The sequence below is a fragment of the Felis catus genome, chromosome D4 (genome assembly GCF_018350175.1).
Source record: "Felis catus isolate Fca126 chromosome D4, F.catus_Fca126_mat1.0, whole genome shotgun sequence".
NCBI classification, from domain to species: domain Eukaryota; kingdom Metazoa; phylum Chordata; class Mammalia; order Carnivora; family Felidae; genus Felis; species Felis catus.
In genome coordinates, this window is record NC_058380.1 from 34,708,402 (window position 1) to 34,735,013 (window position 26,612).

The following is a 26,612-nucleotide window of genomic DNA, read 5'->3' on the forward strand; positions in this document are numbered from 1 at the left end:
GGCATCAAAATAGCAACCACAACCCTAGAATACAAGAATTTAGGGAACACTTACACTTGGTGAGGGAGAGGCATGTGAAGGCAAAGGAAGGGCCACTGGAAGTTAATGCTGTCAGGAGTAAGTCTGTGGTTTACCAAGGTAGCACACACTGATAGCCACAATCATGATCTGATTGATTCAACTGAGGAATTAACCTGGAGTCATATTAGGACTGCTTTTCAGTGGGATCCCTCTCAGTATCATTGTCCACTTCTAGCCTCAGGCTCCAAGCTAAGAGTATTCTTAGGGCTGCATTTATTCTGAGAAGAAACCACTTTCGTTTTATATAAATGTGCTATGTGGGTCAGTGGTGGCAGTGGATCCATGAATAATCCTGGACCAGGATCAAAAGCCAGTTACAAGGGTAAGAAGTTACACTGTGCTCCTGGTGTTATTTCTCAGGAAGTTTGAAAACCACTAGCTTATCTGAACAAAGTGATTTTAACTGATAAATTCACAACCCTCTACAATACAAACATTTCCCTCTAGCATAGCAATGCAGAATTACAGGCCCTGGTTGTGACTTCTCTCCTGTTTCACTTTCCTTCACCGGAACCTTCAGAAGAAGCTTCCACTTTAGACTTTGTAACCTGGTTCTTCTTTCTTAAACTCCTACAGCTTTCCTACAAATTATTGAGGGATATGCTTCCAGCCTTAGACTTCTGCTTCTGAACTGGACAAAATTTATCCACAATTCGTGTTTATTTACTCGTAAAATAGATATCCTTTTCACCTAAGGCTCTATGAGAATCAAATGCTTCACTCTGAAAGGACCCTGAGAAAAGCAATCTTTGTGCCAGATACGCATATGCCTTAAAGTAGTTTTGACAAAGTATTATGGTTATCTTCTTAGACTTTTAGACTTATTTCCAAAAAAAAATACCTTCAGTCCATTTTAGAATGCAGAAAAAGTAATTTTCTTTTTTTTTTTGCCCAAATTCCCATTCTCTTCCTTTTGAGATATTTATATTTATCTTAACATTTATATAGTAAAGGCCCCCAAATGGTTTTAAGCTGAGTAAATTTCCCATAAAGAAAATACTTTTGTACAAGTATGTATTAATTAAGAGGACCCAGAACTGAGAAACAAATGTAGCTTATAACCAACATATAATGGATTAGACTAAATTGTAGAAATAACCAAGAGATTATCAGCAATTGTATCACTGAGATTGGGGGCATCTATTATAATGATCCCCAGTGGCTTGACATATTTTTGTTCACATCAAAATCCACAGCAGGTATTCCAAATAGAGTTGTCTTTTGCTTGGACCCAGACTCCTTCCCATCATGTGACTCTATCTTGTCAAGGATCTTAGAGTATTCTCCTGCTGGTGGATCAGGAAGAAAACCAGAGGGAAAGCACACCTGATTCTTAATTATTGCCTGAAAAGTGTTACTCATCACTTTTGTTCATATTCCCTTGGTGGAAATGAGTATCATGGCTTCATTGAGGGGCAAGGAATTAAGAAAAATATATTCCCTGCCAAGGCAGCTGCTTCTCAAGAACAACACCATGTTTATTCTCTGCTACATGGTGGCTAACCATAGCTCCTCAGCATATTTTTATTTTTAGATGAGGATAAGTATCAAAGATACTCATCTATTAACCTCTTTTCTATGAGAGCATAAAGAATTAGTGGTCGTATGATATAATTGGAGAGCTAACTCTTCCCTTTCATATGTAGGGCACTTTCCTTCTATTTATATTTAATTTGCTAACATGATCATGAAATGAAGAGAAAAAGAATGTGTGGTTTTTATTTGGGCTCTAAGCCAGGAAGCTTAGCAGTAGAGATTTAATTTTTAAATTTAATTTTAATTAAAATGAGAGGCTAGAGATGTAACAAAATTCAAGAAATGGAAATTAAAAAATAAAATCAAATCCTGGGGGAGTATGCACTTAAAAGATTCATGCAGGCTTCTGAATGAAAATATCAGCATTTCACAATATTCTCCTCACATCTCTTGGTGATAAAGACACAGCTGTACATTGACATCTGTGGCAAAATTATAGATACATTTAAAATATGTTTTAGATAAATACATATACACTTGTGTATCATATTACACTTTTACTTCTAAATGGAAAGCTATGCATTATATAATGGTAATGGTAACATTACTGCATAAGATACACACATAGATATATATCACGATTACCTAAATTTTTCAATTTTTCCATACCTTCATGAAATGGGACTCAGCTTATTAATTTATAGAATGACTTAAAAAGTATTTCGTTTGAGATTCTTTGTCTTGAATCCTAGAAGAGCAGCAGGGTAACATGGGAAGAGACTTAGCATTGTCAAAGGAGGAAATATGAATGCCAGATTTTTGAAGGTCTTTACTTTCTTGCTGATATCTGAGCATCCAGTGCCCTATTGGACGTGGGCATTGAGCATAGCAAATTGTCTATAGTGACATTTTTCCCTGAGCACACACTGAGGCTGCTAAATTCTGCTGAACACTGCTAAACATCACACAAAGGGACAGATGGTGCCAATATACACTCATGATTGCTAATCTCACCCAGGATCTCAAGAGTATCTAGGAATCCTATTAGCCTTCCATTAGAAAACTTAATTCCCATTCCCTACAGATACTATTTGAAACCTCCCCAACTCCACTCAAATCTTCAGCTCATCCATCTCCTCCCTCAGATCCAGATTACTTAAAACCAGTGTGGGAAACTCTTGGACTTTTCACTGTTTAGGTTACAACCAGCATCCATCTTTTCCCTTCTTGTTGGAATGAAGAAGCGTTAGCTTTCCATCTGCATAATTGATCTACCAGCTATCTCTATTCTGGACCCCTTCCCCTCTGGGTTGTTTAGAAATATAGTAAATTCTCTACCTTCCATCTGCTTGCATCTTGAATTTCTCTACTTCTGGATGAGTCTTATTAGAATTTCATCATACATCGTTTACCAAAATAAACAAACAACAAACCCACAATAACAAAAAACTAAAACTTTTTTCAATCTAAATTCTCTCTGCAAATATTACTCTCTCTTGCCTCTCCTTTACAGTCAAAATTCTTGAAGGTGTTTTCTATAATTTCTGTCTCAATTTCCTGAAGTCATGCAATGTTATTTCTTCCTGCAATACACCACTAACCTTGCTCTCACTCAGGCTATCAATGTTTATGTATTGGAAAATAGGGACACTTTTCAGCTATCTTGGTTGACTTCGTAGAAGGATTTGATACTACTGGAATCTTTTTTTTCATAAACCTCTCTTTCCTTGCCTCTTATGGTACGACTCTCTCTTGGTTTGCTTCTCTCTTTGTTTGCTCTGGCCTCTCCTTATTATCCTTTGAATGATCCCTTTGCTCTGCTTCCACTTTAAATATTGATGACCCTCAAGGCTCATTCTAGTATTTTTCTCTGCCTCACTGTTAAGTACTTATTCACTAATCCAAGACCTCTTGGTGAATTTATCTACTCCTAAATCCTCAAAAACCATTTGCATACTGATGACTCCCGAGTCTACTCACTCAGCACACACTTCCTTCCTAGGCTCCAGCTCTATATATTAGACTGTTAAGTAAACATTTCCACTTGTATATGTTAGACACCCTAAGCCTAACATGTTGAGAAATGCCTGATCTCTTTATCCCTCTTCCACACTTAATCCTCATCTTGTTCTTTATCCCTGAAATGCTACCACCATCTACCCAGGCCACCTCTCACATCTAGTAAAACACCAACTTGTTTAGATTCCACTGTCAAATTGCTTTCTGGATACTTCTCTCTATTCCTACAGCTACCACCCAGGTCTAAGCAAATACTATCTCCTCTCTGAATGGTTCCTTTCTTCTTAATTATCCTTTTATTCTTCAGTATTCCTCTCCTTGAATTCATTCTCCATAGTGCACCTATGGGGATATGATGAAGACATCCTCCTGCTTAAAATCCTTAGAACCTCTGCATTGTTCTTATAATAAAGCTCAAACTTCAAAACAGGTCATAACTGATTAGAGCCTTCATGATCAGACTTCAGTACATTTGGCAGCCAATTCACTTATCTTCCTCCTCAAATTCTGTCATTCACACACATTGAACTCCTTCCAATTCTTTGAAACATAGCTCACTCTTGCCCCCTTCTAAGCCTTTACATCTTATTTCCCTTCTCTGGAATAGCCTTCGACACTGTTGTTTTTGGTTGATCTGGTTTATTTTTCTAGTCTTGGGTTACATATCACTTCCTCAAGCAGCCCTTCTCAGATTCTTGGATTGGCTTAATAAATCCTACTGAAATATGATTTTAACAATTATCTACTTCTTTCTTCTCTCATGATTTTTTATCATTGCCTATTGTATTAGTTTCCTATTACTGCTATAACAAATTACCACAAACGTTGTGGCTTACTTATTATGTTACAGTTCTAGAAGTCAAAGGTCTAAAATGGCTCAGGAATTCTTTGTTCCTTCTGGAGGCTCCGGGAAAAAAAATCCTTTTCTTTATTTTTTCCATCTTCTGAAGGTTAGCTACATTCCTTGGCTCGTGGTTCTTTTCTCCATCCTCAAAGCCAGTAATGTAGCATCTTCAAATCTGTCATGACATCTCTTTTTCTGACACTGTCTCTCCTGCCTCCCTCCTTCCCTTATAAGGACCTTATGTTTACATTGGACCCACCTGGATAATCCAGGACAATTTCTTCTCAGTATTCTTAACTTAATCAACCTGCAGTCTCTGTTGTCATGCAAGCTGACCTCTTGGCAGGTTCCACGGATCAAGATGCAGACATTTTAGAGGGAGACATTATTCTGCTTCTCATATTAACCTTTTCTATGAGATTTATAAAATCTCCTTTATTCCCAGTGCCCAACACAGTGCCTGAATGAACGATGAGAGAGAGGGATTTAGTATGTTTTTATTATGAAGAAACATGTAGTTTTAGGTGTGATTTCAATCCATTGATATAGGTGTATAAGTAACAAATGTATGTAACATCAAACAGGTATGAATTATGGAATATAATCAGAAAGTAACCAAATGTATTTGCAAACCAGTCATTTTATTTATTTAATTTTTCGTACTCTATTCCTCTAAATTTTTCAAAGAGACTAGTTCTCATCATGTCCTTGAATAAAAATTCAGGCAGGCACAATTGCTTCTCTGTCCCTTTTCAGGTATTGAAACAACCTATGGTAACTTTAAGTCACAAAACACAGTTTCGGTTAGGTACTTACAATGACCCATCTCATGAACATGATGAAACTCTGGGTACACTTTTAAGTTGAAACACTTCTCCCAACCCATCTTCCTTACTACAGTTTCTGACCCTATCTGTGTTAGCATAGGCATAGGCAAGGAAAATAAAGTGGAACAAAGACATTACTTGACTGAATCTATGGAGGTGATATAATTTCAGGACTCTGAACTTGGCAGATGTTCAAAGCAAACACTCTTTGGTTCATTCATGGAATATTGAACTTCACCCCTAAAGACCTCTCTTCTGTAACCCTTAGGTTCCTAGAAGTCAGCCTTTACTTTCTGTCAAAGTCCCTTCATCCCTCCAACTGACCTGTTTGTGAAGGTTAAGACCACCCCATTGCAGATTCCTCTCTATGGATTTCAAAAGTAATCCAAGGAAAAGTTTATGAATCCCTTGTCCTTATAAACTCTAAGGGTACCATTAACATTTTCATACCAGCCCTCTCTTCTGCTGTAACAAACTTTACACTCTAGCCAGCTTCTTATACATGTCTTAGACTTTGCTCAGATACTAGTACTCTGTGTCCTCTAAAATGAAAGGATACATAGTATACTTCTTAAATGGTCTCCTTAAAAATGCTTTGGGAGATGTATCTGTGTTGGGGGAAGAAGACATTCACAAAACACCTGCCTTCAAGTAAAGCTCTTCAAATCTCCTCCTTCCAGGAGAAAAAAAAAAAAGCATCTACCTATAGGTGTGAGAGATTTAAGAGTTATATAGCTAGTTCACAGACACCTATTTTTGAAAACTTCTATCATAGTCTAGAACCTTACTTTTGAATGTATGCCCTAGTTGAGTCACATATTAAGCACTATGTATCACTGGGGCACCTGGGTGGCTCAGTCAGTTAAGCGTCTGACTTCGGCTCAGGTCATGATCTCGTGGTTCATGAGTTCAAGCCCCACGTCAGGCTCTGTGCTGATGGCTCAGAGCCTGGAGCCTGTTTCCGATTCTGTGTCTCCCTCTCTCTCTGCCCCTCTTCCGTTCATGGTCTGTCTCTCTCTGTCTCAAAAATAAATAAACGTTAAGCACTATGTATCACTGAACTAAATTTTGTTTAATCCACCCTTTCATCTCAGTAAGAAAGGCATTAATATTGTCCTCATTCTATAGATGAAAAAACCAAGGGCAGAGAGGTCAAGAAGTGTACTAAAGATCACATTATTGATTAACAGTGGACCTAAAATTCAAAACCAAAATTCATGTCTCCTTATATCATAATCTTCATCACACTTTCTTTGTTTAAATGTCCATCTTCCCTATCAGATTAAAATTTCTTTCTTATTCCCCCACTATAATGCTTACCCATGTCTTATCACTGATGTGGTTCTCAGGTTTTTAAACGCAGCATGAGATAATGTATTGCTTCACATGCTATATAGGGAGAATGATTTTTCTTTTTAGTAACAATGGCAAACAAAAGAACCAAAGAAAAGCAAACCAAACTTAAGAAGAAAAACGATCCCAAAACATAAAATGCCATTGCTATAATAGCCAATTAAAAAATGAAGAGAATAGTCCATTGTTTTTGTCTACAAGAGACCAAAAATCCAATTTTATGCTGAATTTTACACTCATTTTACAGATGTTCATGGGACTGTGACCAGCTGCTGTATGAAACATGCTATTTTAATTATTGTAGAGATTTAACTAACTGCCCACTGCCAAGCTTCCATTAGTGACTTTCATCTCACATTTTAGTGTCAAGAAAAGCTATCCTTTTTTGGAGTAAATGTTTATCATAAAATCATGTAAATTACTCTTCCACTTTTGCCTTAGTCTCTAGAGAAAGGTATAGCCCATGTGTTAAATATGCTCCACTGCCTGTTTCTGTAAACAGTTTTATTATTATACAGCCATGTCCATTCATTATGTTTTGTATATGACTATTTTCATATAAAATGGCAGAGCTGACCAGTTGCCGTGGAGTCTGTACAGCCTACAAGTTATAAAATATTTACAGTATGGTCCTTTAGAGAAAAAGGTTACTGACCCTTGCCCCAGAAAGCTTAGATTGGCATTTTCCTTTATATAAGACCCTGTATAAAATACTGTTGCATAGTATATTATCCTCCTGTTTCTCAAAAGTACAAAAGTAACTTTTTAACTTTTATCCATTATTTTTATCTCCCATATTTTACCTTAGTTTCTTATATTTATCATTGTCTTTCCTTTATATTTTTAACAATTTTAAATTTATTTTATTTTACTGTATTACATGGATCATCAAAAGCTGTCTTAGTTACTTTTGGAATAAAAAGTCATCGAAGTAAAGTAAAACAAAATATGGCCATTATATTATACACTAGTTTTTGAAAGCTGGTTCAAAGTGTTTTTGTTTTAAATGAAGTTAAATATAAAGAAATAAAGGAGGAAGTAAACAAGAAACTTAAAAAATGTGTTTTTTTTTCTTTTGCACTGACTTGAATATTTTGTTTTGTTTTGATGAGACACCTCCATATATATTTTTTCAACTTTGTAAAGTTTAGAAGGATTAGTTGATTATCTTAACAGAAAAAGACTAACACATACAAAATACAGTAATTCATTTTAAACTATATACTTTATTTTCTGACAAATGACAGCAATGTATTTACTAGAGGGTGAAGTTGCATTAAGATCAAAAACCAGGGGCGCCTGGGTGGCGCAGTCGGTTAAGTGTCCGACTTCAGCCAGGTCACTATCTCGCGGTCCGTGAGTTCGAGCCCCGCATCAGGCTCTGTGCTGATGGCTCAGAGCCTGGAGCCTGTTTCCGATTCTGTGTCTCCCTCTCTCTCTGCCCCTCCCCCGTTCATGCTCTGTCTCTCTCTGTCCCAAAAATAAAATAAACGTTGGAAAAAAAAAAGATCAAAAACCATTTATCTATTAAAAGCATTAAGTACTACATTTTAAAAGTAAACTTAAGCTTTATTGATTTTTTATTTCTTTATTGATTTTGTGCAGGCAAGTAGAATGAAAATTTAAGTTTTCTTGTGTTTCTCTATAATAAAAAAAAGATTATTCAATTGGACATGTGTTCTTCATTTCATGAAATGCCACTTAATTAGAATATATGATTTTATTACAGAAACAGCCATTGCATGAGTGCTGTATACATACATATATATATATATATATATACATATATATATATATATGTATATGTATACATATAAATCCATATCAGTGGAAACAAATATGGATAAAATCACATTGACTTTCTAATTTAATGAGTCTGTTTTGTCTATTACAGTATTTTCTTGGGAACTATTTTAGCCCTTCTTTTTTTCCCTTAAATACTATCATCCAAAACCTTCATAATATTTCTAAAATTTTATTTTATAGGTTTCAAAAAGACACCAAAGATGATATATAAAAAGGTCACACTAGAAAGAATTCTATCTTGACTTCTAACCAACTCTAGACCTATTAAAGAGTATAAATTCAGTGTTTCTGACTCAATACTAAGAGGACTTTTACATTTTCAGTGCCCTTTTGGTTATTAATATATAGCAAGTATTTGGGAAGAAAATATAAATACCAAGACTTTATTCCAAGTACTTTGCTTTAATTTGTCATGCTACAATTAGGAGATTAATTGTTATAATTTCATACTGATTTTTCCAATTTAAAAAAAAATGGAGGTAAGCCCTGGTTTTAAAGACAGTCTCTCTATATGGAATTTGTTATGTTGCTAGTCACATCCTACTCTTCAAATATATGGTGGTATAAAATGTGCAGCTGTGTTACTTTTTTTTTTGTTTGTTTTCTGCCAGATTTAACGGAAATTCTTTTGTATTTTGTCTTCTAGTTGAAAAATAAAAATCTGTTATCATGCTTAAGTCCCCTGGGCTGGCTTTTGAAATCTCATATTAGACACATTCTGAAACTTATCTGTAGTCTGATGGCTCAGAACCTAGTTATGCCCAACAACCCCCCCCCAAAAAAAAAAAAACTGAAACAACAAAGACACAAACTTCCTGGTTGGCTTAATGATATATCATTATAAATGTTCAGCTAGTGGCTTTGGGGAAACCCTTGTCTTTTCAAAAAAAAAAAAACTGCAAGATTTGAAAAAGCTAGAAAGTCCTAGAAATAGGCGGGGTGAGTTAACTAGGATTTGTCATTTTGTGAGCACCATAGATCTTATGTGTTTTTGTATTTTTATGTAATTATTTTATTGCATGAGTGAAATATTAAATTATAAGTCTTTTCTGGAAACTTTAATTTTTTTAAAAATGTTTATTTATTTTTGAGAGAGAGAGAGAGAGAGGAGAGAGAGTGCGAGCATGATTTGGGGAGGGGCAGAGAGAGAGGGAGGCACAGATTGGAAGCAGGCTCCAGGCTCTGAGCTGCCAGCACAGAACCTGACACAATTCTGGAAAGTATTTTAAAGTTTTGCAGTTTAAAAGGTGGTCATTTGGGTCCCTGGGAGACTCAGTCGGTTAAGCATTTGACTCTTGATTTCAGCTCCCATCATGATCTCACAATTTGTGGGTTGGAGTCCTATGTTGGGCTTTGTGCAGACAGCATGGAGCCTGCTTGGTGTTCTCTCTCTCTCTCTCTCTCTCTCTCTCTCTCTCTCCCACTCCCTTCCTCATGCTCTCTCTCTCTCTCTCCCTCTCAAATTAAATAAACATTAAAGTACGTGGTTATTTATTTATCCAATTAGTAAATATACCAATCTGTGTCCATATAAGATTGCTTCAAGTAATGCCCCAGTAACATCAGAAAAGCAGTTTTAGTCATGTTTTTAGATTTTCAGAAGAGTTTAACATTGAACTGAATACTTTTTCTACAGTCCTTACCTAATTGGTTCATTAAAGTTCTTGTTCAAAATCACTGTAATGGGTAAGATTCTTTGTCCTTCAAATTCTTATTTACATTAGCTTTCACTGTGGCATCACTAAATAAGAAAAAATAACAAAATAGAGTGGGTGGTTTGATTTTAGAGGGAAAAATCTTTAAATGAATCTTTGGTTTGCCTGCTCTTGCTACCTCATTAATCCTAACTGGTGTCAGTCAGTTGAGTCTAATAGCTGTGAGTGTTACTACCATGGTCAGTTCCAAATTATAGTATTGATTAATTGATTGTCTTCTTCCAGTTGTGAATTATATTAGTGCTGGCTCAGGCAGCCTGGCTTAGGGCCAGAATCTAATTTTCAATGGAAGGCAACAGGCAGTTTCACTGTTTCACTGCTATAGTTAAGTGGATGCTCAGAAAACAAAAAGCTTTGGAAAGGCAATTTGACAAAATGGAATATACTAAATATAAAGAATATGCACTTATTTATAGTCTCTCTTCAACCTAGAGAAAGAAATAAGAAAAGAATAAGGCAGGAATTCATCGTTTCTCAACTTCAGACTTCGAAAATTCTTAAAACAAGTGACCGGAGGATGAGAATAAGAGGGAAGAAGGATGGTCTAGAATAACAATGAGACAGCATTTGGATCTGTGGAATTAAGTCCATTCAAGAGAGAAGTGTGGTGACTGGTACTTTCAAATCAAGCAGAACTTAAAGTGGATTATGGGTTCCACTACATCATAAGTACAGCTGTCCAGGGAAGCTTAAAAAGTATCTGCCATATTGTGGCACCACCAGGGAAGCAGTCCTATCGTCTTAGAATAATATAAACATTACCAAGTTGAAAGACAAAACAACAGGCTTTCATTTCTTGTTAACTCTCTGCTTTAATGAGGAACATAAAATGGATGGGTGTGTTTGCCATTGATTCTTGTGGAATGGGAAAAGCTAAATGGGGCATTGAGAGGTTAATAACTTTCACAGATCCATAACTTTGCATTTGTTTGCTGCCAGATCAATTCCTTTTTCCTACAAAATCTGAGGCAAAAATTGGTGTGGCATGGAGTGACTCTGATTATAAAATAATATTCACATTAAAATGTATTTATAATAATTATTGGTATTTCTTCTCCATATGAATAAAATTATACCTGATTTCACAGAGAATTAGAAAGAAAACTTTTTTTTCCTCAAGTAAAGGAAATGCTCACAAAAAAAAAAAAGAGGAAAGTGATTCTAGGCATCCTAAACTTAATAGCTTTAAAATCAATGTTTAGACAAGAGTGCTAAATGGAAGTTTATAAATAGGGAAAATTGTGAATATGTGAAAAGCAAGGTCAAATATGCTGATGGGAATTAGAATTTTGTGGAAGTAATTGATATCAAAAAGAGGAGAAAGATTGAAAGTATACATGTCAATTAGAAGAAAATTACTCTTCCCTAAGCGATACTAAGTTCAAAATTATTAATGACTACATATACATATATGAAAAATCCTTAATAGAAGCAATGACATAAGAGCTTTTTGGAATATTCTATTTTTAAAAATTTCATTAAAAAATCTTAAAATATATAAAGATATAGTAATTCTTCATGTTTCGATGATATATAGCAAAAAACAAAGTTAGAGTTGAGAATTTGACATATTCACTGAAAAATATTATTATAGGCTATACTGTTTAATAGGTGCTAAGGATACTTGAGGATGGTGGGAAAACAAGCAGCATGCCTTTAAAGGAGGTCTGTTGAGTAGTTAGTAATTCAGGTAACTCACACCGTGTATGATACTACAAATGTAGTATACTAGCAACTTAAAAAAGAAATGCATATCTTAATGGACTAAATTACTTAAGGTGGTCACAAAGGAAATTAAACTATGGTCTTTGCTCCTTTTGGGAAGGATCCAAATATAATTCATCCCAGTTCAGTCCTCAGCAATTAGCACAGAGACCCTAGTATAAATGGGTTGTTCATGAATATTCTTTGAAAGAAGGAATGCATAAGAATATAGCCTTTGAACCAACTTACTGCCAGTGGCAAGAAATGGTTTGTTAAGAATATACTAACCTTAAGGAGACATAGCAATAAAGTCATTAATAAGATATTAGTAAATCTAAAGTGCTTGGGATCCCATACTCAAATATAACTAATTTTCCTTCTCCCCCATACCCTCTTATCACCTGAATATAAATTTGATTAATCCTTAGACTCACATTATTTTCATTCCTATAGAAATTGTCCCTTACCTATTTGGTAGATTAAGCATCCTTATTATGAACTCTTGTGCTTCCCATATGTGAAGACTATTTACACTCTCCTACAATTGTTTTTTAATTGACTATCCATGCTAGATGGACTATGTCTGTCCTACTCCCCTTTATGTGCCTTAGGCATTAGCAAAGGGTTTGGCATGTAGACAGCTATTTTTTTGGGGGGGAGGGGTGGTCCATGTCATTCTTTGCCCCTCTTTCCCACAACCTACATCTGGTTTGTCTGGAAAACCAGGTAGCTTTACCTTCAAAGCAATGCCTATCCAGATTTTAACCACTTTCTCCACTCCCAAATTCATAACTTGATCTACCTTGTGCCTGCATAATTGCAACAGCCCCTTTAGTATACCTATCGTTGCTCTTGCGCCCATTAATCAATTCTCAACCAAGAAGCCTGAGGGATCCTCTTAAAATATATGAACAGTCATGTTAGTCATCTATTCAAAACCTTCAGTGAGATGTCATCTCATTTAGGATAGAAGTCAAAGCTCTTACTAGGAGCTGCAAAGTTCTCTTCTTACCTTTGTTTGTACTGGGCACTCCAGCCACAATGGCCTTCTTGCTTTAGATAAGTTTCCTCGTCATGGTCTTTGTAGTTGCTATTTCCTTCCTCTAGAATGGCCTTCCTCTGTGATCTACAGGATTAACTTTTTACTTTCTTAAGAATTTTGCTTAAAAGTCATCTATCTGCCTAAATGGGTAAGGGTCACTAAGGAATCTACTCCTGAAATCATTGTTGCACTATATGCTAACTAATTTGGATGTAAATTAAAAAAAAATAAAATTAAAATTAAAATAAATAAATAAATGTTAAAATAAATAAATACACAAATAATAAAATCACAATTCAAAGTCATTAAAAAAAAAAGCATCTCTCTGGGGCACCTGGGTAGCTCAGTTGGTTAAACATCTGACTTCAATTCAGTCATGATCTCTTGGCTCCTGAGTTTGAGCCCTGTGTCGGGCTCTGTGCTGACAGTGTAGGGCATGGAGCCTGCTTCAGATTGTCTCCCTCTCTCTCTGCCCTTCCCCCACTTACTCACTCTCTATCTCTCAAAATTAAGTAAACATTTAAAAAAAGTCATCTTTCTTGGGGCACCTGGGTGGTTTAGTCTGTTAATTGTCCAAATTCGGCTCAGGTCATGATTTCACACTTCGTGGGATCGAACCCAGCAGTGGGTTCTGTGTTGATAGCTCAGAGCCTGGAGCCTGCTTCAGATTCTGTGTCTCCTCCTCTCTCTAGCCCTCCCCAACTCATGCTCGCTCACTCACTCTCTGTCAAAAGCAAATGTTAAAAAAATAATTTTAAAAAGTCATCTCTCAGTTAAAATTTCTAAAATTTCAATATATCCCCTACCTGATATTTTAATTTTCCTTTCCTATTGTATTTTTCCTATTAGTACTAATTCAAATCTGATATTCAGTTGGTGGGAAGAACCTTTAATCTGGGTGGCCGAGTGTCTATAAGATGAGGGGACCCATTTTCACTGGCTGTGAAATATTATAAATTCCCCTGCTCATCACTATCTAATATACTCTATACCTATTTCTCTTTACCATCTGCCTCTCCTACTCTAATGTATGTGTTTTTGTTCAATGTTGTATGACCAGCATCTGGAACATCTGGCCTACTGTAGGAACTCTATCTGTAGGCACTTATATTAGCTTATCCAAGCTTCCGCATTAAAAGGTATTACAAGAGGTACCTGGGTGGCTCAGCTAGTTAAGTGTCTTTCAGCTCAAGTCATGATCTCACAGTCTGTGGGTTTGGGCTCTGTGCTGACAGCTCAGAGCCTGGAGCTTACTTCGGATTCTGTCTCCCTTTCTTTCTACCTTCCCCTGCTCACACTCTTCTCTCCCTCTCTCTCAAAACAAAACAAAACCATTAAAATAATTAAAAATAAATAAATAGTACTACAAAATGTTGTTTCACTTACTTGCTTTTATGTTGTCTCCATTTAATAGATTGCCAACCCCCTGAAAACAACTATCTTTTTTTCATCTTTATCCTTCTCTACCATCTAGAGTAATGACTGGTTAATAAATATTTAATGAATAGATGAATGAAAATAGAATTTTGTGCATACCCACAGTTACTCAGTTAAGATATACAAATTATAATAATTATGCATCATTATTTATTATCCTAATAAACATATTTATTTATTATGTTTATCTACTTTTCATCAAGGTAAAATTATTTATATAGACTTTCATTGGTGCAAATATAACCTTATAAGTTATATATTCCTAATGTGTAAATTTATCTGCCTCAAGGATTTTCACTAGCATAAACCTTGTGATTGAGGAGAAAATATTATATATACACAATCCTCTCTTGGCATAAGTATGGTTTTAAATTGCAGTAATATGAGGATCTTAAGCAAATTATAGACAACTGTTTTCAACAGAAGATATTTTATAGAAGATTTCATAATTCCATTCAATAACTTCAGATGATTTCTGATATTTTAAACATGATACAAAAATGTGATTCTGAATAAGAAAATCTGGGATCAGATTCAGAAGTCTCTCTCTCTCTCTCTCTCTTTTTTTAAAGTTTGGAACTATTTCATGTGCTTAAGATTTATACAGAACATGAAATTCAAAAAAATTATCTAGTTCTGCACCATCACCACAAGAGTAATTAATCCCTAAAATCTTTGTTAATGTAATACATAAGATCATACAAGGCATGTTTATTAAATGTACAAAAATAATCTTAAAAATTCTTACAAGTATAGGACCCAGAAAGTTACTGCCTTTCTTGAGGAGCACTGTCCTCCCTGTGTAAGATTGCTACTTTCATATTTCATCCCCCATCTTTCCATAACCTGTAACTGGGAAATAGTGGAAGAGAATGAGGCAGATAAATATGGACACTTAAGGATTTGACACCTAAGAAGTTTCTTAAAATACTAGTCCAGTAGTTTTGGCTCTGCATTCTACCTGTAACTGAATTTGATTGACATTTTTAAGTTTATTTATTAAGTCATTTATTTCTCAACAGTGGAGTCTACCTTTGTATGAACATAATCTTGGATGATTTGACCATTAAGGTCACTCTGAGGAGGAGTTAAGAAGTCAGCCTCTATTTAAATTAGCAAATGGGTATTAAGGAGGGCACTTATTGTGATGTCTGGGTGTTATATGTAAGTGATGAATCATAAATTGTACTCCTGCAACTAATATTACATTGCATGTTAACTAACTGGAATTTAAATAAAATTTCAAAACAAATAAGAAAAATACATTTCAAAAAAAGGCCAACCTCTTTTTATAGCTCTATTCCCTCACTAACAACCATTCAGTTCTCAGTTAATTTGGATGTAGCCAGTGATTTCCAACTTGGATCACTTAACTAAGGCCAGACAGATTTAAAAATATACATGATAATGGAATTTTATTCTAGATAATTAGGTTGTCAAAATGTATCCTTAGTTTGGATATATATACATACAGGAGATATATACCTATATCTATTTTATCTATTCTATCTATCTATCTATCTATCTATCTATCTATGTAACTATCATCTATCTCTATACATCTCTCTCTCTCTCTATCTCTATATCTACATCATCTATATCTATATCTGTCTATATATATATGTCCACTCTAATTCTAATTAAAAAGGTTTTTTTGTAAGCCAAGATTTTCTCTTTCTTTCTTTCTTTCTTCCTCTCTTTTTGAATTGAGAAAAACTTTATTTTTTTAAAAGCAGTTTAAAGTTCAGAGAAAAATTAAGGAAACCTAATTGTTTTTTAACTTCTATTTTTAGAAGCAAATTGAAGATTATGGCCAAGACTAGGTCATATATAGTATTCTTAGGAGAAAGACATAATTATATAACTATCTTCTAATTCATTTTATACTGTTTTATTTTTGTGTCATTATGAACTGAAATTAGACTTAAATTCTTTTTTCTTTATTTATTTTTTAATCATCATGACTTTCTTGAGAAATTCAATCCAGACTGATAGGTAGTCTTTTTGATTATGGTGATGTTAACAGTGAATTATTATGTTTAATCCTGTCAAAATTGACCTAAAATGATAAAAATAACAAACTAATGTAAAAATCAACAGAAGATTTATAGTAGTCCATGTGAAAAAAAAATCCTTTAGGCTTTAATTGTTTTACAAGGGAAATTGAAATATACAAAAGGTGAGGTTAATTTAAAATTCTACAAGTACAGCGGTAAGATCAAGAGATAGTAGCCTTTCCTCATGCTGAAGGTAGTCTGTAGATACCTTTTGTCACATTGTGTTTAATTCTAGATATCTACTTGAAATATGAAACATATTATTGATGTGTGGAGAGGAGGCATCGGACCATGAACATCTGAAACTCATGTCATAAAAGGAATGGTTGAAGGAGCTATGGATATTTCCCATAGAAAATAGAAGACAGTGGATAGACATAAAAGCAGGTCGATTTTGTGTCAATTTAAGGAAGAACTGTCTTGGAATTAGAGCTGCCCAATAATGAAAGTGAGGTTAATGCTATAGTTCAAATCACAGACTGGCTGATTGTGTGTTACGGGGAAGTTTCCTATCGAGTATGATATTGAATATGTGACCTTCCTTAGTCTTTATGTCTTGAATTTCTTGTTTCCACTGAATGATAATATGGGCTTAAACGCAGAGTAAAAAAAAAAAAATCTGATTCACAGACATACTACCAAACATCTTTTTGGTCTTGGACAGGTCATTGATCTCTCTGGGTGTAAATTTGTCATGTACAAACATGGCTTGGAGTCTTTAAGGTCTCCATTAGTTCTAACATTCAATGGCCATACAAATATAGACATACTAAATCAAACTCTAAGTTGACTCATGGTAAAGAATCATTGCAATTACAGACTTCTAGAGCTGGAAAGAACTTAGCAACACCCCACATCCCCTGCACTGTTCCTATACTGACTTGGTAAATAATTTTAAGTATTTTTTCAAGTGATATACATAATATTAAAGTTTTGGTTACTACCCCTGAATGCAAAAATGTAACTCTCTCAAGCAGAAATGCTCAAAGAACTTCCTGCTGAGCATTCTTCTTCTGGCCATACAGTCTGCATACACAATTAACTTTGCTTAATTAAATTAACTTGTTCTTTACCTGGAATTGGCAAATTTATACTGTAATAAAAAATCTCTAATACAGATCTGAATATGTCCAGGCTATATGTAACACAGATTACTCCTTTACTAAAAATAACTAAAGCCTGACTCATTTAATGGGATGACTTACTTTGCAGATCTGCAGCCTTATTTCTCCAAAATAGTGCTAGTCAGAACTTTGTGAACAATTCCAAAATCACCCAAAGAAGCCTTAGTATTTCTGACTTTCTTAATTGATGAAACTCCAAGAGTTAACTAAAGTTCCAGAAGGTTACTTTAATTATGTGAAGATATTTATAGGCATTGGCATTTGTCCTTATACTAAAACATGATACTGCACAGCATATAATCAAATGTTATCATTCACAAAAAACTAAATTACACTTGCCAAAATAAGCTGAGCACTTGGCTGTAGAACCCACAATAATATTATGTTCACCCTACATATTTGTGGATTTCCAAATTCAGACAGTTTAACAGTTTCTAGCTAGCATTAGCTTGATCCAATTATGAGAAGTGACAGTGACAATACATGAAAAAGAAAGCTCATTTAACCAATTTGTCCAAATTTTGTCAATGAACACAAGGTAAAATATTTTGAGACTTTAATTTGAGAAAATTATATTCATCATGAACAGTATCTTTGATATCCCATAATATCCTCAAGCAGTCATTTATAAAGTGTCCATGGTGTCAGGGCACTCTTTTAAACATTGTAAGGAATAGGAAGATGAGTAACAAGGTGTAGACCTTTCTTTCAAAAATCTCCCAACTAGACACTTAGAGAAACTGCCAAGAGAGTGTAAGGCTCATGCTTTTGCTATTTATTTTGGGTGTCTCAATTCAAAGCAGTCTCAAAACATAGTGGCGACTGTTGTCTCTGAAGTTCCACCTGGGTTCAAATTCTGATACTACTACTACTTGTGTCACTTTGGGCAAGATATCTAGTTTTTCTAGTTCTCAGGTCCCTATCCTAACATGGAAATAATTCAAGTATAGTCTTTAGAGGTTTACTATGAAGAGTAAATGAGGTATGTACGAGATATGAGATTATTATGCATATCAAAAATAAAGGTTAAATACATTTAAAGGATAAAGGATACATTAAGTAAGAAATCTGTTTTTTTCTTTGGCAAAATTAAAAAGTTCAGTATTTTATATGTTAGAGTTAGTTGCCTGCTTTCAAGACTGATGATATAACATTCATGGACTATGGACTACAGAGGGAAAGAAGAATTTCTAATGTAATGCCCTAAAGCACTACTAGTGAGCTGGTGATCTCAGAAAAATGGAGAAGACAGTTTGGGAAATATTGATCAAATGTAATGCCATAAATAAAGTGTTCTGGGCCTGACCCAATTGTTTGACAGAATGTCTTATATTTTTGTAGACAGTCTGAAGAAGGCAGGGTTAAAAAGAACTAGATAGGTTTGTTAACTGGCGGAATAGCTTCTTAAGAGACATTAAAATGAGTAAATATTAATCTGAAAAATACTTTTGTCCCTGCCTCATACCACTGTCTTTGGTGGAGTGGAAATATTGTAAACTTTAAAATCAGAGAGGCTGGGGTTTGGATTCTTGTTCTAACTCTTATTAGAGATCTTTGTTCCTTGACCCCAGTTTCTTTACCTGTAACCGGAAGATATGAGGATACCAGGTAAAGCCCTTCACTATATGTTTGGCACATCTTATGAGCTCAGTAAGTAGTATCAACAACAATCACTGTTATTTTTACTTTCAATTCATTTCTGTGATGAGAAGGAGATAGTTACACTATTTTGTTCCCATTCCTACTCAACCTGAAAATACAGGCATGGGAGACTGTGTTCTCTTATTCATCTTCCTGTCTGCAGAAGGTGAAATTCTAAAATACATTTCATATTTCACCTTTTAAACATGCCTGTATATGGACAGATAAGTTCCTGATACTCCAAGTTTCAATGAAAAGAATAGTTGTAATATTTACAGACTACCCTACATATCCCCTGCTATATATGTCAGGCGCTGTTTAGAAGGACTTTTCATATAAAACTTATTAAATATTCACAATAGTCTAGGAAGTGGTACAATTATTATCTCCCTTTTACAGATGAGAAATCTCAAACACACAATTGAATAATTTGCCTAAAATCAAACAACCAGCAAATAGCAGCAAATCTAGGCAAGTCCATGTTTAGAACCCATGCAATTTGCCACTTATAATAGAATTGATTTGTTCTGAAGAAGCAATATCATAAATGGAAATATGTTTGAAATATTTCTATTGACACTAGATCAGAGATAGAACTTAAAAGAAAATAGGAACATCATTTCTATTGTCAGTTCTATGGGAATAAGTACTTTGGATTCCCAAACAACTGGTTTTTAAACTTACTCTGGAATATAATGTGCTCAGAAAATAGAAAGTGATTCTATACAAATTGCTGAACCATAAAGCAGAATGATTAATATCATGAGAGTCATGTCATGAGCAAAAACACAGGAGTTCAGAAGACAGCATCATTTTGACGGGGTTTTCAAGGAAGCTGTATGGTGAAGGTGAGCTGAATGTTAAAATATAAAGTAGAAACAATGAGGAACTAAAAGGGAAACAGGCTGAGAGCCTGTAATAAATTTATTGCAACCCCTGTATCTCTCTCTCTCTCTCTCTCTCTCTCTCTCTCTCTCTCTCCTTGAGAGAGAAAGAGCACACAAGCAGGAGAGGGACAGAGAGGGAGGGAAAGAAGGACAGACAGGGAATCCCAAGCAGACTTGGCACTGCAAGAGCAGAGCCTGATGTGGGTCTCGAACTCAGGAACCATGAGATCATGACTAGAGCTAAAGTCGGACACTTAACAGACTGAGCCCCCCCAGGCATGCCTCCATCTCTCTTGTTTGTTTAATGGCCATCTAATTTGACTTCAATCATATCTTGGTTTCTGAAGGACTGTTGTGTACATTTTCTATAAATTCATATATCGTTTTTTCTTAGAATCGTAAGAAACATCAATTCAAAAATAAAGTTAGCATAGAATTTGGGAGGTGGTATTCTTTCCTTGGAGCTGGAAATTTAAAAATTTTAGTAGTTAAGAGTATTTAAGCATGCTAAGGAACTTTTAAGCTTTGTAAACTTTATTTACAAAATTTGTATTTCAAAATATGAATTAAAAATCATTTTAGGTTATTGTCTAATTCATCGCAGGTTTATACAGGATAATACTTTTAAATGGTAAGCCAACAGATCAAATATTTTAAAGACAGCATAGGAATGATTTATTTCAGAGAATTATCATTTTAAGATTAGAAGCAAAATATTAAGCTGCAATGGGCAAGAAAAATGTAGTTGGTAAAGAATTTTATCAAAAAAAGTACTGTTATAATAGATGAAATGTTTATATTAGAGACAGGATATGTAAGGTAACAAAGTTATGTTAATAGCAAAAATTTTCTTGCAAAATACTGAGATACTAAATGCATCATATTATAACCTGTTATTGTTTAACAGAGATTAGACATTTAAAATTTTGCTAATCTATTTGCTAATCTGTTTTCTTACTTTATTCCCTCATTAACAATAAATAGCTTTGTAGCTTCCAGAAGAACCAAAATAAAGTATGTAGGCGAAACCACCGCCGAGGGCTAATAATTTCATAGCAGCAGCAGCTAAATTCAATCAACATTTAAATCTATAGGCATCTGCTGCTCCAGTTCAAAACTTTAACCCATTGTTAGGTTTCCCACACATTCATGACTAACATCATCCATGATTCAGAACTGAAAAATAAATCCATTGACAGATTATTTCTTTGTTGTCCCATTGTTTTGAGTCTAATTGATAAAAGAAAAACTGGTTATCCATAGTAAAGAATGATTTAATATTATCATATTTTATAAGAGGAATATGAGGTAAATAGAACACAATGTTTGAGTATTCCTTCCATGCATTCATTTTAATCAGTATTTGCTAAGTGCTAACTATATAGTAGGCACTATATCAGGTATCAGAATCCAAAGAAGGGAAAGAAATGTCAAGATGTGTTGCAGACTTACCTTGTGTCAGCCACTATAGGTATTTTCAGACACAGTCCCTGGCCTCAAGAGATTCAAAACCTAATTAACAAGACATAAAACAAAAATATCTTAAAAACAATATTTCAAACTCTAAATTGTCTCTCAGATACTGTATTTCTACCATTGTGTTTTTAAGGTAGTTTCAGACAGAGAGGAGAAAAAGCAAGAGGGTAAATGAGAAGCTGGTATCAATTTTATGTGATAAAGTATTTAATTGAAATAATGAAATGTCAAAAATTAACATGAAACTTTTTTTGTCCACATGCTGTAAAGCAGGAAATAGTGACTCTTCCTTAATATTTTGAATTGAGACTAGCATGTCTAACATAAAGTGGCAAGACCGCCTTTTTGCAGTAACTAGTTCATCAAGTTTACTGAGTTTCTTAGTTTGTTGCTTCTTGAAATTACATAGATCATTTTAAAATGTCCATCCTTAGGTGTTTATGGGTTGGATGCCACCTAGATTGTTGAACACTGGCAGCCAAGCTAAAGCAAATCCTTGTCTGTCGTACTCACCCTAGGACAATCTAGCATAAAGGATTCTAAAACTTATAAGTATTACATCTATGTCAAAGAATCTCAATTATTAATTTTTTAAAATCCAGATCCCTAAAACAAATTAAAAAGTCAATTTATCTTAATTTCTCAATAGGATCATTTTATAAGTTTTAAAGACTATCCTAATGATTCTTGTTTGTTTTGCATAATTGCTTCCTTCTGTCTAGACCACTGGCTTCTCAACTCCTTTGTGTGTTCAACTCATATTCCCCCTTCAGTTCCAAGGAAGTTATTATCCCATGTAGAAACCCTTTCATGACATCCTGCCCCCTCCAAGCTTTGCTTAGATAGATTTCCTAGATGCTCCAACAGTTCTGTGTACTTCATTAGTACATTACCTTGTGTCACAGAAACTAGCTAGGTGTTCATTCACCAAACCATTTTTTTTCCCTCCTGTTACAGAGCCACATTAAATTTTGCAGACAGATAATACCATGTGACTGAATTCTTCACAATGGAATACAGCTAGATATAAATCAAGGCACTATCAGGCCTGGTCTTAAAACCATCTCATACATGATTCTTCATTCAAGGTTTCCTATTCACAGGTAGAATTCCTGTTGACTTACAGGAGGAATGATCCATAAGACAGAAAGAGATTGGTCCTTCAGCCACAGATCTCAGAATCACCCTTCATTCCTGCTAATAAAGTCTATTGACACTAGACAGTTACAAAGATGATCATCCCTCATCCCACCCTGACTACGATCATCTATTGGCATTGGAATTTTATGTAAGTGAGAATTAAATTTCAGTTCTTTATGCCAATAAATTGTTGGGTGTTTGTTATAGCACTTAGCCTACCAAATTGTGACTGTTCAATTTGTTTCATCTCTCCCATTAGGTTGTAAACTCTAGTACCCCCACAGCAACTGGTTTTGTCATGTTTCAGGTTTTAGCTGAGTCCTTGACACAGTATATACCACATAATTACCATCTCTATATTTTTTAATAACTTGAATCTTACAATAAAATGTACCATGAAAATTTCATAAGAAACACTCTAAATACAGTTATTCCTTTGGTGGGAAATGCAAGGCTTCATTTAGCACAGGCTTCAAAATACCTTTTGGTAAATACCTTAAAGGTAAAATGTGATTTTGCTTAGGAGATCAAAGCAAGTGGAAACATCGAAACGCTTTTGCAAAACTGCTTTCTTAAGCTTCTATTTGCAGTTTTTGCTACAAGGGTGAGAGCATTACAAAACCTTAGTCAGAAGTAACGGACTCAAAAGCTCCTTGAGATAGTTGCAGTGACTTGGAACATCCTTCGAATCTCTACTGGGGATTTAATACCAGTGGAGAGAAAATGAAAGGTAATTTTCTTTCCTTTTGAAAACAATAACCAATCACAGAACTGAAGACCTTCTGCTCTTCTCAAAGTACAATGAAATAGCTTTTGTAGTTTAGACAAAAATAGAGACATCTAACAAGCATTATCAAGTCTCAGTCAGCATGCCTCCGTGTATTTATTGCCGACACATCTCTTCTTCACCCCCCCTTACTCCTGCAGCCAGAAACACTACACACACTGACTCCTTTTAGGTAACCACCTGTTTGAGGCCACTTCTAAAAGGTCTCCTCATAAATCTCACCCATCTGTCTCTATACTATCATCCACTTGCTGGTTAAATTTAGTCCTGTTTAGCAGAACCTAACTTTCAGGCACATCTTTACTTTCAGCCCTATTTAAGTTAAGGAAAATATAGAGGAAATGATCCCTTCTTGCTTCCTTTCTGAAGAATTGAGAGAAAGCTTTTTTCTGCAAGACATATAACTGCCTTTTAACCTGAGGGAAAAATCCTCAAGCTCTGTTCCACAACTTATTTAGATTAATTTCAGTGGCACCTTTAGGCTAGATTTTACAGTAACTTTAACAAATTTGTATGTAGTTCATTTGCATCAATGTTAATATACAATTTCCCTTCACAAAGCACTTGGCTCTTCAGTGTCTGGCAAACACACATTGGATTTGCCAAGGGAAGTCATTTCTTAAAGTTTCCATAAACATTAGGACAACACTTCTGCTTCTTAGAACATCACAAAACTACCTTTTCTTTCTGAGCACAAATGCCAGCCTGTTGATACAGGTAGAAGAGACAACAGAAAGATTTAACACCAGACAGAATTATATGTATCTCTATATTGATATAGACATTGATAGATATAGATACAGACATAGACATAGACATAGACATAGACATAGACATAGACATAGATATAGTTATAGATCTTTATCAGTTCGGCTTAATGTTTAAGTCAACTGAACTTCCTACTCTGCTCAAAGTGTGAATTACTAAGAAGTCGCCATTTTGTTTCTGAAAAATGGATGGAGAATATGGATCATGAATTCTTATAAGCAGAACAACATGGATTTTCAGCAAGTGATTTAGATAAGTAAATGCAAGCCAGCTCATCAAACAGGCTTGATGTGTGAGAGAGAGTGAAACAAACAAGAAGAAAACTGTTGTACAACTTCTCCCATTTCTATGCTTTCTGCTAAAGCTCCAACTAATTGTTGTGGCTGAGGAAACCATAAATGCTAAAGTCAATAACTTTTGAGAGCAGAACCATATATGGTGAAGTATAATCTGGTCTGATACAGCTTTATTATTTACAGATGTGCATAGAAAATGGTTCTAAGAAGATTTGAAGGTTTCCATTTACTTTGGTCATAAACCCAGTTTTTCCCCCACAGAAATAACAAACCTCTCATAAATAGACTTTCATTTTGTGTGGATCTCTTCATTTACGTCAGGAGGATATCATCTTTTATTTTCTTTTTTAAATAGAGTTAGGTGGAGTCAAATCATGTATGCTTTATATTCTGACCCATACCAAATACTCTGGACTTCCTCATTGGAATTTTTATCTTTGCTATATGGCATCGCTTCTGTTGCAGTGTGAAAGTTTCAAGTTTCATTACTGACCCGTGACTCCGTTATACGTAATAGAATATTTGAATTTAAGTACTTCAAACCTTAAAAAAAGGTCTTTCAACAGAAAAACTATAATTTAATTTATATGCTATAGTGATGCTATTTACTATTCTATTTAAATTAGGAAAGAAAGTTTACTTCATATGAAGTTTCTTCTGCTGCTAACCATATTCTAAAACACCCCAAAATGATAACTATCAAAATACATGTTATTTTAAAACAGATTCTATATTAGCACAAGCAACAGGGCCTTTTTAAAGTAGTTTCAAATACATATTAAAGAGATTTCATTAAGAGGCTTTATTTCTCTTTCATTCAGAATTGTTTGCACATGTTTCTCCTTAGCCCTTGTTCTCACATTTTCACATATTCACATTTATACTAGATAAGCAACACTAGGTAAGCAAACATCCAGGAAAAATAAAATTTGAAGTAACTAAATGTAACTGATTTGTAAAATTTTCAGTGCAGTTCATGTGCAGATCATGCAGTAGGAAGCCAGTAGAGATGAGTGTAGGTTTTTAAGCTTTGTTTTGTCAAATATGTTGGACCCTCTAAAATTACATAACTTTGCTTCCTTCTTTTGTCCTTCTTTCCTCCCTCCCCTTGGTGTCTCCTTCTCTTTTTTGTTTTGTTAATTCTCTTTTTTCTTTTGTTCTTTCTTTCTTTCTTATCTATCATCTATCTATCTACCATCTATCATCTATCTATCAATCTATCATCTATCTATCTATCTATCTATCAGCAATCATCATCTATGTATCAATTATCTGTCTGTCATCTATCTATCTATCTAATCTATTAAAATTTTCATTCCCGTGTAATCAACACACAGTGTTATATTTGTTTCAGGTACAATATAGTGATTTGGCATTTTCATGCATTACTCAGTGCTCACAGTGATAAGTGTACTCTTAATTTCTTTCACCTATTTCACCAGCACCCCCAACCTCCTCCCCGGTAACCATCTGTTCTTTATAGACAAGAGTCTGTTTTTTGGTTTGTGTCTTTTTTTCCTTTGTTTGTTTCTTAAATTCCATATATGAGTGAAATCATATGGTCTTTTTCTGACTTATTTTGTTTACCGTTATACTCTCTAGATCCATCCATACTGTTGCAAATGACAAGATTTCCTTTTTTTATGGCTGAATAACATTTTATTGTATATACATACACACCATTTCTTTTTTTTAATTAAAAAAATTTTTTAATTTAAATCCAAATTAGTTAGCTTATAGTGCAACAATGATTTCAGGAGTAGATTCCTTAATGCCCCTTAACCATTTAGCCCACACCCCTTCCAGTAACCCTCCGTTTGTTCTCCATAATTATGAGTCTCTTATGTTTTGTCCCCCTCCCTGTTTTTATATTATTTTTGTTTCCCTTTCCTTATGTTCTTTATCCATCCATCTATCTATGGACATTTGGGCAGCCTTCATAATTTGGCTATTGTAAATACTGCTGCAATAAACATATGGGTGCATGTCACTTTTTGAATAGTTTTTTTTTTTGTATTCTTTGCATAAATACGCAGAAGTGCAAATACTAGATGATAAGGTAGTTCTATTTTTTGTGTTTTGAGGAAACTCCATACTGTTTTCCACAGTGGTTTCCCCAGTTTGCTTCCCTA

General features: G+C 34.6%; 1 protein-coding gene across 1 annotated transcript in view; it reads right to left on the reverse strand.

Moving 5' to 3' along the window:
- PTPRD (protein tyrosine phosphatase receptor type D) overlaps positions 1–21,526 on the reverse strand; it is an 834,341-nt gene extending 812,815 nt beyond the window's left edge. Inside the window, exon 1 of the mRNA XM_019815913.3 lies at positions 21,466–21,526. The gene's annotated coding sequence lies outside the window, so the exon portion shown is untranslated. The remainder of the gene's footprint in view (positions 1–21,465) is intronic.
- Positions 21,527–26,612: the final 5,086 nt, after the last annotated feature.